Here is a 15,884-nt window from a genome sequence, read left to right as displayed (position 1 = left end):
AGGGAACACTGAGAAGTGTGTGTTGCTACTGTGAGGAAGTCATTCCTACAGAAGAGGTACCTTGAACAGTCATGCTTCTTCCTGTAGAGAAGGTATCTTCCCCCCATCCTCTGGTAAACAATATCACACATACATTAAAAAATCAGGAACAAATACACAGGAGGAATTTTTTCTAAACTCAGTGAAAAACAAAAAGCCTACTATAATAAAAGAATTAATTTTTTAAAAAAAATAAGAGTTTCAGAAAAGTTTTTCTGAGAAACAGATTTTAAGACCAAAGAACTTTTGAGATACTAATTATTCAGACAGTTTTAAGAGAGAGTGTGTGTAGAAGTGTGATATGGTGTGTGGCTCTTGCTCCAAAATATATTTTAAGCCATAGGGACAACACAAGGACTGCAGAAAGACTGTTGCTCTTCTCTGTGAGCTTTATGATGTAGTTTTGGTCAAGCCAACCTCACTGATGTGCATCAGCTCCCAGTGTTTTGCTTATACAGTCCTGGATAAAAGGTAACTAAGCCATACTACTTGGACTGTCTTGGGTCCAGTGATCAGAACTTCCCTTCACATATGTTCAGTACTAAGCTGTGGAAGGCTCAAACCCAGCAGCTTCCCCATTTCATTCTGGAGAGGCATCCCAAACTCACTACAGGTGCCTTTGTAAAGCAGCCTAAATGATTAAAGAGCAAGAGAAGGTGAAGAACAGCAATTCTAGAACAGCCAGGGGGATTCACACTGAATCAGAGCAAGGGACACAGGACAAAAACAATCCTGATTCCGTCCTCCATAACTCTTCATGTACTCACACTGAGCCCAGACTTGTAAAAACACACCTCATGTACACCCAGGCAGCGATATACATCCGTGGGATTGCAGAGCAACACAGGCCACGGCACTGCTGGCAACACACACTCATCATCACAGGAGAAAGAATCAAAGGCTCTGGAAAGCCACTGACTTTGCAGAAGGAAACTGCTTTGCAGACATGACAGATTCAAAAAATTCCTCTGCAAACTGGTCTCCAAAAGTAAATAAAATTTTCACATGAATCAGTCTTCTAAGCAGGTACCAGACTTTTTTGTATTTACTTCCAGTTTGTGTTCAATAAATATTTCAAAGTTACCACCCTAGGTCCCTGTTGGTTTGTGGAAAGTAAAAATAAAAAAAAACAAAAACAACCTTTTGCTTCAGTATTATCAAGCACCTAAAAAATTAGAAAATGTGGAGCTATGAAAAGACAGCAATTAAGGAAGATAAAGGTTGACCTATTTTCAGCAAGCAACAAGAAACATGCTTTGAAAGGAAGTTTCTTACCTGCTTGAAAGAAGACAATCAAGAACAGGCTAATTCTTTTTTTTTTTTTTTTTTTTAACAGAGAAACAAAATCATCCTGCACTACAGACAGGCTTGTATTAAAGGCAGGCTTTAAGGCCATACAGTTTGCCTGACTATCTCAAACTGCAAAAAAACCCCAAAAACTGGGAAATAAGTTATATTTCTTTTCAGAACTATGGGTCTTCAAGAGAATCTCTGGGACCTTTGTGAAGGGGAAGGCCCAACAGAGCTATGCAGAAATTAGTGTTCTGCTAACTGAAGTCTGAAGTAGAAATAGATACCAGAAGACATGGGTTTATTCCCTTTTTTGAGCTACAGGATACAGTGCATGACAGCAAAAGGAGCATTAAACTGACAAGCCTTGCAATCCCTCCATGACTCAGATTTCCAGATGACTGAAGTGGGGTGGTGACTCCCTAACTCACACAAACACATGACAGAAATGTATCAAAACTGCATTAACCTGGCTCCCACCCCACAAGCTCCCTACCTTTAATGGGGGGCACCTTCCCCAGAAAGCCACAAGTGCTGCAAACACACAAAGCTTCACCTTTTCAATGCTTCTTCCCTGGAAGACTAAACAACCTGATAAAATTCCGTATGTTTCTCTATGTTGAGGCAGTGCAGCTCACCAGCTGCTCCAAAACCCTCTTCTCTACTGACTGACATTTGCAGAAGAAAATTCTAGATGTCATAAAAACAGCTTGTTTAAATCTCACTGACCACAACAGCACAAAAATTTAATCCCAACTTCTCTCTGTGTAATCTTTTTATGAGAAAGTGTCTCTGTGCTTATACTAAAAACTGTGTATTATCCACAAATTGTTTCCCTGTCTTATCTCTGGAAGTGAAACACTATGTAAAGAACATAATGAAAAAACAAACAACCATTTATTTGGCTTACTGCTACGATTTCCCAGGAACAAAATCAAAGTAAGAAGCAACAGAGCTCTATCACTGTATTTTAAACACATACATATATGTAGATTTAAAAATCCTTATTTCCAGAAAAGCACTGCTGAGAACACAAATCCTTTCAAATTAAAAAAAAAAAAACTTAACCAAATAACCAAAAAACAAAGCCACAAAAAATATAGCAAAAAAATCCCACAACTGGAAAGTAACCACAGGCTTATTTTGGCAATACTGTGTCCTCTGAGAAAGCAAACCCCCACTATGTAGCCAACAGCAAATAATTAGTCTGTTCATGATGGCAAACTGTTTGGAATTGTTGTACTGGGTGCCTAGATACAGAGGTTTTTCCAGATCCTTTTACACTTCAATAGCCAAAATCAATGTCATAGCCAAAGAAGAGCGATTTAAGGAAAACAGAATCAAAAGAGAGCTACACAAACAAGAAATTATCTGTTCTCCTTCAAAAACATACTACATCTGCACCTCCTCAAATAAAAGATAAGCAGCACTTGCCAAACACACCTCAGTGTGAATACTGAGACATTTAGTGGAAAGGAGAGAACCAGCTTTCCTGACTTGAATCTGTGTTATACACAACGCACTGAACCACTTAAATATTGCACAGTCACAACGTGGAGTTGCTTGAGGGAAAAAATACTGCTTTTATTCAGCTTAAAGCTAAAACCACAGAGGTGAAGAACCATTCCCAGAGGAATGGGGGGCACATGGTTGGTACTGAGCTGGAGCATGACTCAAGCAAGGCAAACTGAAAAAGCAAACCACTGATCTCAAGCCCTAAAATGCACACATTGGGTAGCAGAAGCACCATGAACATTAGATAAAATGCCAGGTAAGTGGAAGCATGTCCGGAAAGCTGCTGGCTACAAAGGCAGCCTCCCAGCAAACTGAGGGCTTCCTTCTGTTTACTTGTACAATTTGGGCAAGCAGGAGTCATGGATGACAAGCTACACCTCAAACAAAACAAATTTAAAAACAAGGTCTGTGGGATTCTTTTGAACAATTATTTAAATAAATTTTTCAGGCCTAAGATTTGTCCACACACAGAAGAGAGACATCATAGGAGAACAGAGCACACAAGCACACTTGCCTCTTCCTGCCACAGACTGATTCATGTTTCAAAGTACAGTTGATATTAGCTCATCCAATTAGTGTTTAACCAAGCTAAGGAAATAGATTTTATTTTCAGCCACTTAGGAGAAAAACTTTCCTCTGTGTTTATTCCTCTCCAAAGAGTATAACAGGTAAGTGTTCTTCTACCACTCTACAGGGATGTTACCAGTCTTTATGTGTATAAAACAAAAATAAATCAACAAACCACACTTTATACAGCAAGTTCTGGCAAATAGGTTTTACTCATTTAAGCAGTAGCTCATTCTGCCTCAAGGATAAAGCAACTCTAGTACACTTTCACACTGCTTCCCTGACACCAACTGAAAACTAACACTTCAATTTCTGCAGCCAGTAATTGATTTTTTAACTTTGGAAAATATAAAGTAGCAAGTACGAGTATGCAATTTTTCAGAGCTGGCATTTGGCAAACCCAAGTTGCTTTTTTTTTTGTCACTGCAACATGATGCTTGCAGGCAGCATTCAAATCGAAACCAACGACAAGCCAAGTTACCAAACTCTATCACCACTCAAAAATATAATGACCTATATTCCAGATGAAAGCATAAGCATAATGCAATCCTTGTTTTAAGGAGATTATTCAATGGTTTATTCCCTGACTGTAAAAATAACAGTGTGGGTCTAATGCAGTCACTGGAACAACTTCTGTCCATTAAATAAATTGAGTATTTCAACCAGGAATTTTCTTCACATGCTGCTATGTCCAGAAATAATTACATGATGTAGAGCAAAAGAGCCCATATGGAAGAGCAGTATGAGACAAGGCAGCAGTGATCCCGGGTGCCAGTCCAATTCTGTGCCAAACAAGTGCCTTGTCCTGTGTCACCACGTCACTGAAACCCACCAGAAATCCTGATCCACTGCCCTGCACCAACTGCCTCCAGGGCCAGTAAAATCCTTGTTCCTCCAAGACAGAATTGGAAGTTATGACAGTTATTACCTCGACATTTGTAACATGCATTCTGGGAAAAAAATAACAGTGAAAAATCTTGCAAAAATACAGCAAAAGTCATTAGTCTTCTTGCTGCAATTTTCTTGTCTCACATTAGCCAATAATCATGAAAAAACCTAGCACCTATCTGATGAGGGTGGCTATCCAGAGCAGTTTAGATTTTAAGTGTTTCATCAAATTTCTAGTTTGATAAATTCACTTGATTGTATAAAAGAAGACATGAGAAGCCAAAAATGTGTGTTTACTATGCCTTTTTTTTTCTTAATCAGAGTCTCTCTCTCAAAGTTTCAGAGAGCTTCCCACATATTACCACACTGTACCATCAGTTTCAACATAAATGATGCATGGTGTTCGTTAAATGTAGACATGAAAACTTACTATCCATGTTTATGTCCTGAATACTTCCACAAAATACTTTTACTTAAGGAAACAACAAAGTTACAGGCAGCTAATCTAAAAATAAAAAAATCACAGAAAGGTGAAGTGGTCAAAAAAAAAGGGCCATGCTCTAAGAAGTGGTTATATAAACATATCTTTTCCACAACCTTGCTTTCAGCATCCTGCCCATCTTCCTTAAATTAAGGACAAGCTACTGAAAGGCCAAACACACAGTTAAGAAATTGCAACTACCAAAGGCAGCGTCTCAATCAGCCTCAGAGCCAGAGGGTGCAGTGCTGCCCTGCCAGGAACAAACCCAAGGAATAAATAAAGCACGTTCAGTGCAAGGAATCCAAACCTGCCACAGCACATGTTGCAGTCAGGATGGCCACGGTACACAGAGTACATCATACAGTATCACGGTACATCATCCATCATACAGTATCAGAGAGTTTCAGCCCATACAGAGCATCAACACACCACCTCAGGAGGCTGCAAGCATCTGCCCCTGTTCTGTAGCCCAGCCTTTTATCCCCTCACGCTGATGCCCTGCCCCTGTGTGCCCTCTGCTCCCTTTGGTGTTGCCCAGTGCCCCTGGTCACTCCACGGCTGATTGCTGTCAGTGCTGCTCACCTGCTGCTCACAGCTGCACCCACTGGGGATGGGGCTGGGCCAGCCCCACTCCCAATCACCACAAACTGTGTGCCCACACAAACCTAAACGTGAAGTGTGACCTACAAAAGCACCAGCATCTCACCCTTCAGCCAAGTCAGAGCCAGCTCTGTGCAGTCACCAGTCAGGTGCTCAGAAGCCCCAGCAAAAGCAATGATAACAAACTGCACTGTGCAAGTGTAGAATTGCTGTGACACTTCACATGAATTTCCTGGGCAATGTAGACAATAACTCACCTGCTCTTTCCACACTCCCCAGTGAGACCCCTGGAGCTCAACTACTGCCAGAAATAACAAAAAACAGAATCACAAAGGCCAGAGAGAGAAACTGGGAGAGACTGCTGGAACAAGGAATTGGCCTTTTTGCACCCTTTGATTTCTCTGGCTACTATCAAAAGCTTGATCCTAAACCACACTTCAGTCTGACCCCTTTATGTTCAGTACTGATGTCTCTATATGATGAAAGAAAAGAAGAATCAGAAAGGGGAAGTTATAAGGGTCAAAAGCAAATTATCACTCCAAACAACTGTGGACAACTTGCAACTTCACATTACTGTTTTGAAACTTGACAAAATATTTTCTTGGACATTTTGATCAACTCATTTCCCTTCTCCCCTCACAGTTTAGGAATAAACAGTAATATTTAACCTTCAAAACAATGTAAAAATCAGTTGCTGACTTTCATTCCTTACTTGTTTCCTCAGAATTGTTTAACAGTTATGTCCAAGAATAATTCTAGTTATCAGTTCCGGACTTCTTGCGAGTTTATACTGCCAACACTCATTTTTAACAATTAGGATCAAGTATGGCAGGGTTAAAAACACCTCTTATGGTTTGAGTGTATCTCTATGAGTAAAAACAAACTGTCTACATAAACACAAGTGACCAATGTCACCAGACTGCCTGATCCAAGTTCCAGCTGAAGTTTTACTCCAAAACAACTGCTGGCACACACAAAAAGTTCTCCACTGCTGTTTTGCACTCCTGTGCTCACAAACACTTAAGTTCAAGCAGAAGTACTGAAAAGCTACCCAGATTTCAGTAGTATCTGGAAGATGCAGGAGGTGGAAAATAGCCTTAAAAAAAGCTGCAAATATTCCTACCTTCTCTGCTAAGATCACACTTCACTACCAAGCACCCAAGTGAGCACAACAAGGCACAGAACACAGACCAAACTCAGCAGCCAGCACTGGGAGCAGCCATGCAGCACTGCCACCAAGCAGTTATTTGAGAGTTCTCTTCAAAATAACAGGAAATAATGAAAGTATACACCAGTGGAACAAAATAAAATGAAGGGTTTTCAGAATGAAAAAAAAAAAATCCATTTCCTGCCACATGCATTTCAGGTTAGTCAGTCTAAATCATATAATCTAGTATTTGTTTCTCAGTAACAACTAACTTAAAAAACTCCAAGCTTCTAAAGACAAAAAAAACAGCTTGCAGCATTCGAACTCTTAATAAATGGAAATACACCAATATCTTATATAAATACAAAGAAAAATTAATTATTTTCAAATTTTAGCCAGCTTTTAAATTTCTCCACCTACTTCTAAATTAAAATTCTGGACCTTGTATTTTATATCTGAATACACAGTGGGAGAGACAAAGCATTAGACTAAGAATATTTGCATTTTATTTTCACACTGATTTGCTTGCAGAGGCCTGAGCACTGAAAAGGCAGAGCACAGCCTTTGCCCTTAATTAACATCTTGGGACAAGAATAAAGAGTTAGAAAACAAAGAGAAAAATAACACATACATACTTTTAAGATTGTAATGCATTTGTTAAAAAATACAAATAGGTATTTGTATTTTTACAAATTTGTGTACTGCAACAGATCTGTGGATCTCAGCAAAATAATTTCGTCAAATTTCAGAAAAAAAACCAGTAATATTTTGCATAGACAACAGAAGTACAAATTAGAAATGTCTTACTTACTATGCTGAAATAGAGGATTACAAGACACCAGATCTCTGCAAAGTGCAGTAATCAAGTCAAAATATTTAAATTGATCTTCTCTAAACTGTTTTCCACTGAAGGAACTTCAGAAAAGGCAGATTGCTACAGAATTTATAACCAAAACATTCAAACCCACCTGGAAACATGCCACTCTTACACCACTGTGAAGGTCTAGCACCTCCTGAGTAATTGTACTCAACAGAAAAGCAAAGCATTCAAATGTAACTACTTCTCAAATAAACATTGTAGGGAACAGAGAAGGAAATTCATTTCTGGTTAAAACAAAAACCAATTCACCAGAACAGGATCCATTTCCCTAAACAGCAGCAAAGATTATCAAAACTAATTATACAATTAGTTTATACTAAAAGTCAATCCTTTGAATAAGATTCTTGGACAAAGCCTCAACTCCCATTCTTTTTCCTTCCAAAACAAAAAAAATTAAGTCATATGCATGGACAACTGGAACAGGTCAGCATCTGCAACCTGCTGTCTACCCCCAAAAAATTTGGCTGTGTGACTTAAGGTACATACAACAGACACGACCTTATACTTGAATACTTGAACTGAAAGCAATACTTGAACTGAAAGCACAGCTACCTAACTTAGCTCAACACCCTGAAAGTCAGAGGTTTAAGCATCCCTTACCACTGACAAGAAGTGTAAGCTCAAGACTATCTCATAATTACTAAGCAATTGTCTTCTGGAAACTTGTACCATCACACCTTGCAATACAACATACAGAGGTTTTGTAGATGAAAGAATAAATAAATAAATACACACACAAAATATAAGAGATGTTCTGAGAGCCGTGTTTATTTATTGACCTGCAAGAGAAGACCACGGATTGGTCATGACTGGTTACTCAAAACTGATTCCTTTCATCAAAAGAATTAACACTACGCAAGTTTTACAGCACGTGCCGGGAAGGGACTTTGTTGTCAGCCACATTCACACTGATTTCGTTCCTCACCTGTGCCACTGATACACGGTATGACAGCAACCAACTTATTTCAAGAGTGACACGGAAATCTCACTAAGCCATTTAGCAAGTGGCCTTCAAGATCCACTCTCAGATTCACTCACTGACTGAAATCCTCTTCTGACAGTTTACCGCTTCTTAAAAACACCTTTCCTTTTCTCTGCCCTTTTACCTTTTCTTCTCCGTTAGAAATCACGTGAGAGATACCAGGAATTTGAGTAATTAAGACAGGACGCTGTCCACCATTATTAATAATTAGGTTTACTATTTAAGTGTGTGCCAGTTGCCTAATATAAAATGAAAGATCACACATGAAGGCAAATGTGCAGATTATAATTTTACCATTAATTACCACAGTTAATGTGCACTGTTTTGCATCAAAGATTTCACTTAAAAATCTTTCCACTATAGCAGAAAACACCTCAGAACTCCCAACCATGCAAAAAAGGGTATTTCTAGTCCAAACAGATGCCAAAGCCCTACGTGGAGAGAGCAGCCAGACCAGTAACTGACATATCCAAGGCTGTACCTTGATGCCACTGAATCACCAGAACATCAGCACAAATCACACTTACACCAATCAGGAAACTGCAGGACGCATCAAGCACCTGCAGAGGTTTAAACTAGCCAAGAATTTCATTTCAGACTGTCTACACAGATTGTAACTCAAGAACTCATTCCCTTATTTGTCTTGAATAAAAAATGCTTCTATTTCCAAAATTTTAGTTTATCCCAATGATTTCTCAAATGGATTCATGTATCAACAGAAAATAATTAAATTAATTCCAACTGGAAGCATTTATGTACAGATGGCATCAAGTATTTATCCACTCATCTTGCTGTTAAATATTAACATTCTTTTCAATGAAAGGGGAAGGGCATACACTGAAACTGTAAATTTCTATGTTGAGTTAGTTATTTTAGTGATGGGGGAAGAAAATGAATTTAAAAAAAAACGTGGATCATTTTTCTCATTGCTTTGTCTGTCTCCTTGGTACAAATTGCTCTCTACATCTCAAGCAGGGCTTACCCCATACAAGAGTTTGATACTGCTTGCTGCTTGTTTAGGAGGAACTGAAATCTCCCATTCAACCACAACAAGCTGAAGTTAGAATCATTCATTAACCAACACTTCAACTAATTCCAGAGTTTTACATATTTACAGATACAAAGTTTTGATCTCTGCTTCACAAGCACCCAGCAGGCAGATGCTGGAGAAGCTACCCAAGAGCAGACCAAAGACAGAGGCTGTAGGATGGCATTAGGAAAAATCAACTTTGGCAGCAGAAGGAAAGGTAAGGAAGAAGTGCTCTCGGTGCTCAGTGGAACAAGTCACCTGTTAACAAAGTGCATGGAAAAGGATAACATACATGTAGCTTTTTTTGCCCCGGTTTTCACTGGTAGGTCCACTCAGAGGCCTTCCAGACCCCTGAGCCCAGTAGCAGTCTGCTGGAGTGAGAAGTCCCCTCCAACAGAGACAGAAGTTTGGAAGCACTTCAGGAAACTGGAAACATACAATCTATGTAACCAGATGGGCTATATCTAATAATCCTGATGGAGCTGGTCAGTGTAGCTGAGATACCACATTCTACCACTTTTTAAAAGGCTATGAAACTGTGAGAGGCTCCTTCTGACCAGAAAAAAAACAAATATCACAACCAACTTCAAGAGCAAGGAGGAGGATCCAGGCAACCACAGAGCAGCCAGCCTAACCTAAGTCCATGAGAGGATTATAGAGCAAATCCTCCTGGAAGGCATCCCTCTGCTCAGGGAGCACAGGAAGATGACAGGGAATAGCTAGCATGGATTTACCAAGGGCAAGTGATGCCTGAAGAACACAAGAGCTTACTGCAAGGAGGTGACTGGCTTAGCAGATGATGGAAGAGCACAGAACACAGAAGGCCATTCACAAGTCTCCCACAGTATCCCTACAGCCACACTGGTGAAACAGGAATGGGATAAGTGAGCAATAAAGTGTTTGGGAATTGCCTGTGTTTGGGAAGTGCCTGGACTGCTGAGCTGAAATACCAGCCACAGCTGTACCAAGCTCCATCCAAGCAACTGCAGTGGCATCCCCTAGGGATCAGCTGGATGAAACCAGCAGTACCACCCAATGTCTCTAGGAATCATCTAGATGGTGGGACAGGCTGCATCCTCAGTAAGTTTCCAATGACACCAAAGTGGGAATGGTCAGCTCCACTCAGACCTGGACAGGCTGGAGAAAGGCACCAGAAAGACCTTGTGAAGTCCAGTGAAGGCAAGTGCTGGGTCCTGTATCAGTGGCAGAACAACCTCCTGTGACAAGACAGGCTGAACATGAACTAGATAAAGACTCACTTTTTCAGAAAGTATTTGGAGATCCCGGCAGACACAATTTTGAAAACAAGTCACCAGTACACGCCCATAGCAAAGGCAGCTGAGCACAGCATGGGCTGGATGCAGGAGTCCAAGGCAGCAGGTCCAGGGCAGGATAAGTCCCCTCTGCTGAGCACTTGTGAGGCCGTGTCTGCAGTGCAGCCAGGTTTGGGCTCCCCGGTGCAGGACTCACACAGACACCCTGGAGCACGGCCAGTGGCCAAGCTGGCCAGATGGCAGGAGCACATGGTGTACAGTGAGAGGTTGATGGAACTGGGTTTGCACAATCTGGTCAAGAAAAGATATCTAAAGAATCCTTATTACAGTCAGCTCTCTAATGAAAGGCTGCAGAAGAGAGAACTGGACTCTTCTGGGTGATGGACACTGACATGTTAAGAGGCAACAGACACAAGTTAGAAAGTAAATTTCAACTGCCTCAAAGGGAGGGAGGAAAGATAAAATCACTGAGTGCAGTCAAATGTGGAAACAGATTGCCCAGAAAGGTGTAAAAGGCTGGAACAATCTTATCTAAATTATTCCTACTTTAATATATGCAGGGAGCTGGATTAGAAGACCTCCAGAAGCCCCTTCCAACCCAAATGACTCTGTCTTAAAAATTTACTATTTGACCTGCCAATTATTCTATATTAGAAACTTTCCTTCAGCAGGTTTTGCATCAGGTTTATTACTTTCAATCATGTGTTTCAAAATTCCAGTTCTCCTCTACATACAGTAAGCCTACATGCAGTGTTGTACACAGAAATGTACATATCTCTTATCTTCTTGCCCTTAGAACTTCTTCCCTTTGTACTGTGCTTCCACTACAAACAGGGAACATGTTTTCAGCATCAGAAGAATTTTGCACTTTCAAGCTTAATTGATCAAAAAAACCTCACACCTTCAATATTCTGGCTCATGATACAGGGATGACAAGATTCCAGAGTAGGAAAGCAGACGGCTGTGACCCATCTCATTGTGGCAAAAGCTCCTTTTTCCCTCTGACCACTTACAAAAAATTAGAAAGACACTTCTGCTATTCTTTCCAAAGAGTAAGAAATATTCCATGAAAGACACAATCTAACATGTTTTCCACAAGGGCCTTACTCACCTTTCAGAGCAATCTATTTTACTAAGCAGATTTTGGTGCCCCATTTATGTATTTATGTTCTGTTTACAAACAGTCACACCCAACAAACTAGTTTGTCAGCATCACAAAGTCCCCTCTGGGAACACTCCTGACAGCAAATTTAAATAAACACCTTAACAGCCACAGAGGTTTTCTAATAATCTAAACATTGGTTTTGTTTCTCTTAAAAGTTAAGAATACAGGAAAAAGGTGAAATAAATAATTTTCAAACATGTCAGCCTTTTTTATGGACTAGGACTCCATCAAAGAACAAAGAATGCCTTCAACAATCCAGGTTACAATAATGGCTCTTTCAACAGCTGTAGCAGTATAAAGAGTAAGATTGAGACTGGAACAAACTGCCAAAGATATGAATTTCAAAAAACACATCTTATCAAAATATACTTGAAAACAACTTAACCTTCACTAAAAGGACACATTCAGGAAGCTCAGTGTTAATGCCTGAAAGGTGCATTTTAATTCTCACTTAATAGGTCAAGATTAAAATTCATGGGGAGAAGCTGAGAATTATTACAGGAATGATTAGTCTAGCTGGTGGCCCAAAGAGCAAACAAACCTTCATGGTGCATTTCCACACATTTTTGCATCCTCTTTGTTAAAAGTGCCTTTTTTTTTTTTTTATACCAAGATCAAGAGTGTCAATAAAACCTATTAGTCCATGGGGTGCATTAAATAAGTAAAATCCCATGACAAATTAATCTAGACTAGAAATCAGAAAGTGTGTAATTACTAAGGTCAGTCAGGTTTGAAATAGCCTTCCTATTACAGCAGAGGTAATAGCAATATACAACTAATTATTTTTAAATTAGAGCTGAATAAATTTACAAAACCCCCTAACAATGCCGAGATCACTCCCTGAAATTAAGAGCTCACCAAAAAGTTCAGAGAGCACAACAGATTAACAAAGGAGACAGAAGAAGAAAACCACAGCAACTTCTGTGGGCCCATGGAAGAACACAGACACAGAGATGGCTCTTGAGTCCATTTAATGTTGTCAAAAGCCAATAAAAATTACACCATGGCTTCATAATCAATCTAAGACAGTACTGGCAGAAAAAAAAAGAGCCACTACCCTTAGTATCATTGCTACCTTCACCACAATTCAATCAAACCCACAATGTAGCTTCTTCTAGCAGCACTGGCTTCTGCCATTAAGGCACTGACCACAAAGCCAGGTCCCAGCTAAGGAGCATCACAACACCTGTGACTGCTCCACCCTCTCCCCACCAGCACTCAACTTCCTCCTCTGGACTAAGCCTATGCCCACACGGCCGGGCAAGCGAGCCGGGTCAGGAAGTTGTTGTAATCAGAGTACCTCAGGGAACAAAAAAAAGAAGAAATAGAAGTACATCTTTTTAACCAGATTAGTTCTTTTTACTCACTTCCTGACTGTGGAAGTCCCTTTGATGAGAGATGAGAAGGAGAAGCCAAAATGCAGACTGTCTTGAAATGCTAGGGAGTACACCAGGAACACAAGAGAGCCACATTGTAAACTTGATCTTTTTGCAATCCCCTTACTAACACCACCACAACTTAATCTGTGAATCACTTTTTAAAGAGCTGAATGCTATTTTTAACAAAGCAATACATTACACTGTAACCATTTCAAAGCAAACACTGCAGAGTAATTTTTACAGTTCTCATATGTACGGCCATGCTGTTCACAGCCCCAGAGTGCTTTTGGGAAAAAGCAGTTATTTAAAAAAATCAAATAAGCACAACAAAACTAACCCAGCATGATTTTCCACCTCTGCCTAAAACAGAAGGAAGTAGTGGAAGACTCTGTCACTCCCTGAGTTCTGGGGTTCATCAGCTGGGGCTGGCTCCCCTCAGGACACTCACTGGCAGCATTCTTACAACACTGGAGTCAATTTGTGCTTACTGTAACTGTATTTGTAGTCTTTTCAAGTTTAAACTACAAAGTTATTAATCATGTAATTGTTACCATCTAACCCACATGAACAGGGTAATCCTACTTAAAACCTAGGCAGAGGCATCATTTGCAGAACCAACCTTATAGGCCCATAAACCTTCACACAATCTGGAGCCAGGCTGGTCCGACAGGCAGTCAGGATTTGGCCGATACCACAGAGATTTGGTTAAATAAAGCCACAGTACCTTTTCCGCATTTAAAGGAGTAACAAAATGTTGCCTGTACCATCGACAAGACATCTCTCTGGAAACCGAAAGCACACCTGCCCTTCTGAAAGTTTTAGCTGAAAAACAACGTGGTTGTGAGACTAGAGCTCGACAGTGAGAGACAAGCAATGCTTACCTAAGCAAATTACTTCTTAATTGTCACTAGATTTTTTTTCTCTGTTTTAAAGAAGAGCTGTTATTTGAATCTTTTTTCCCCCTCTTAGGCACACGATGGATGGATACACACACAGCTGTGAAATGTGGTAGGAATAAAGGAGTAACAAAATGTTGCCTGTACCATCGACAAGACATCTCTCTGGAAACCGAAAGCACACCTGCCCTTCTGAAAGTTTTAGCTGAAAAACAACGTGGTTGTGAGACTAGAGCTCGACAGTGAGAGACAAGCAATGCTTACCTAAGCAAATTACTTCTTAATTGTCACTAGATTTTTTTTCTCTGTTTTAAAGAAGAGCTGTTATTTGAATCTTTTTTCCCCCTCTTAGGCACACGATGGATGGATACACACACGCACACAGCTGTGAAATGTGGTAGGATATGCCGTATTCACAGCACTATCAAACCAAGCACGGGTACAGCACAGCTCCGAGAGAGTGACAGCAGGAGCAAAGTACACACGACACTGCAGGAACTTATCCAGAGGAGAGCCAGCAAGTCCATTTCCTTCACTGCCGTCCCTGCTTCAGATGGTATCAGCAGGTTTTCAAGTACTTTTATCTACAGACAAGAATGTTGTACCAGCTTGCGGGTCGGGAGAGAGTGGAAGAGGGCTTAAAAAAATAAAACAAACAACCAGAGAACAAAAAAAAAAAAGAAAAGAAAATGACAATCAGCCCAAAACAAAACATAACGTAGATGAAACTGAATGAAACTGGATGAAATTGAATGAAACTGTGTGAAACTGACGCACGCAGGCGGCAGATTTAGGACAGTAGCTTGCTAGTCTGGGCTCTTGGGAAGTGACTTCACTTTTCCCGCGGAGGAGGCAGGGAGATGAACGCTTCCACAGCGCTCTCGCATTCCTGACCACGAAAACAACTTTATTTTTTAAATCCTGCGCTGCGCTCGAGCTCCTCTCCTCCCGGAGCGCCGCTGCCCAGGGAACTCCACGCACACAGACAAACACCGAATAAGACGAACCAGCGGAACCATGGCCCCGCAGCCCCGCCGCCCCGGGGCCCCGCGGCCAGCGGAGGAGCCGCCTCAGGTCAGCGGGCACTATCGCCCGTCACACGGCTGGCCCGGCGGCTCCCTCCCCTCCCGTCCTCCTGCGGGAGCGCCGACCTCCCCGCCCGCGCCCCTCATGACACCCGCTCCGCTCCGCTCGCCCCGGCGGGGCAGGCCCGGGACAGCGTCCCGATCGCTCACCGGTGCAGCCCGGGCCGTCCTCCCCGCGCTGCCGCTGCCTCCAGCCCGGCGGGGCCGCGCAGCCGCCTCAGGGCCGGGACAGCGTCGCCCACATTCCGGCGGCGAGAGGGCGGGCGGGTGCGCGCGCACGGCTGACACGGCGTGAGGGCGGGAGGGAAGGAGGGACGGCGGCCGCTCTCGGCAGCCGCGGCACCGCCGGGAGCCCCGGGCCGCTCCGCGCTGCCGGCCGAGTGCGCGGGGCGGGCGGCTCCGCGCCCGGCCCGGCCCGGCTTCCCGTCGCTGTGGAATTCTTGTGCGGCCCCTCTGGGACACAGAATTATAGAATGGTTTGGGTTGGAAGGGGGCTTTAGACCATCTCATTCCTCCATCGTGCCACGGGCAGGGGCACCTTCCACTAGAGCATGTTCCTTCAAGCTCTGTCCAGCTTGGCCTTGGACACTTCGGGGATGGGGCAGCCACAGCTTCTCTGAGCACCCTCTGGCAGGGCCTCACCACTCTCACAGGGAGACATTTGTT

At 42.0% G+C, this 15,884-nt stretch overlaps 1 protein-coding gene across 3 annotated transcripts in view; it reads right to left on the bottom strand.

The window, feature by feature from the left end:
- RABGAP1L (RAB GTPase activating protein 1 like) overlaps positions 1-15,471 on the bottom strand; it is a 224,452-nt gene extending 208,981 nt beyond the window's left edge. For 2 of the 3 annotated variants that reach the window (XR_005629957.1, XM_039730176.1), the window contains exon 1: positions 15,369-15,471. The gene's annotated coding sequence lies outside the window, so the exon portion shown is untranslated. Of the gene's footprint in view, positions 1-14,118; positions 14,199-15,368 lie in introns of those variants that run through there. The other variant, XM_039730177.1, reaches the window with a different exon arrangement.
- Positions 15,472-15,884: the final 413 nt, after the last annotated feature.

Source organism: Passer montanus, unplaced genomic scaffold (assembly GCF_014805655.1).
Source record: "Passer montanus isolate IOZ18808 unplaced genomic scaffold, ASM1480565v1 scaffold71, whole genome shotgun sequence".
Taxonomy (NCBI): Eukaryota; Metazoa; Chordata; class Aves; order Passeriformes; family Passeridae; genus Passer; species Passer montanus.
This window is presented reverse-complemented; position numbering and strand designations above follow the sequence as displayed.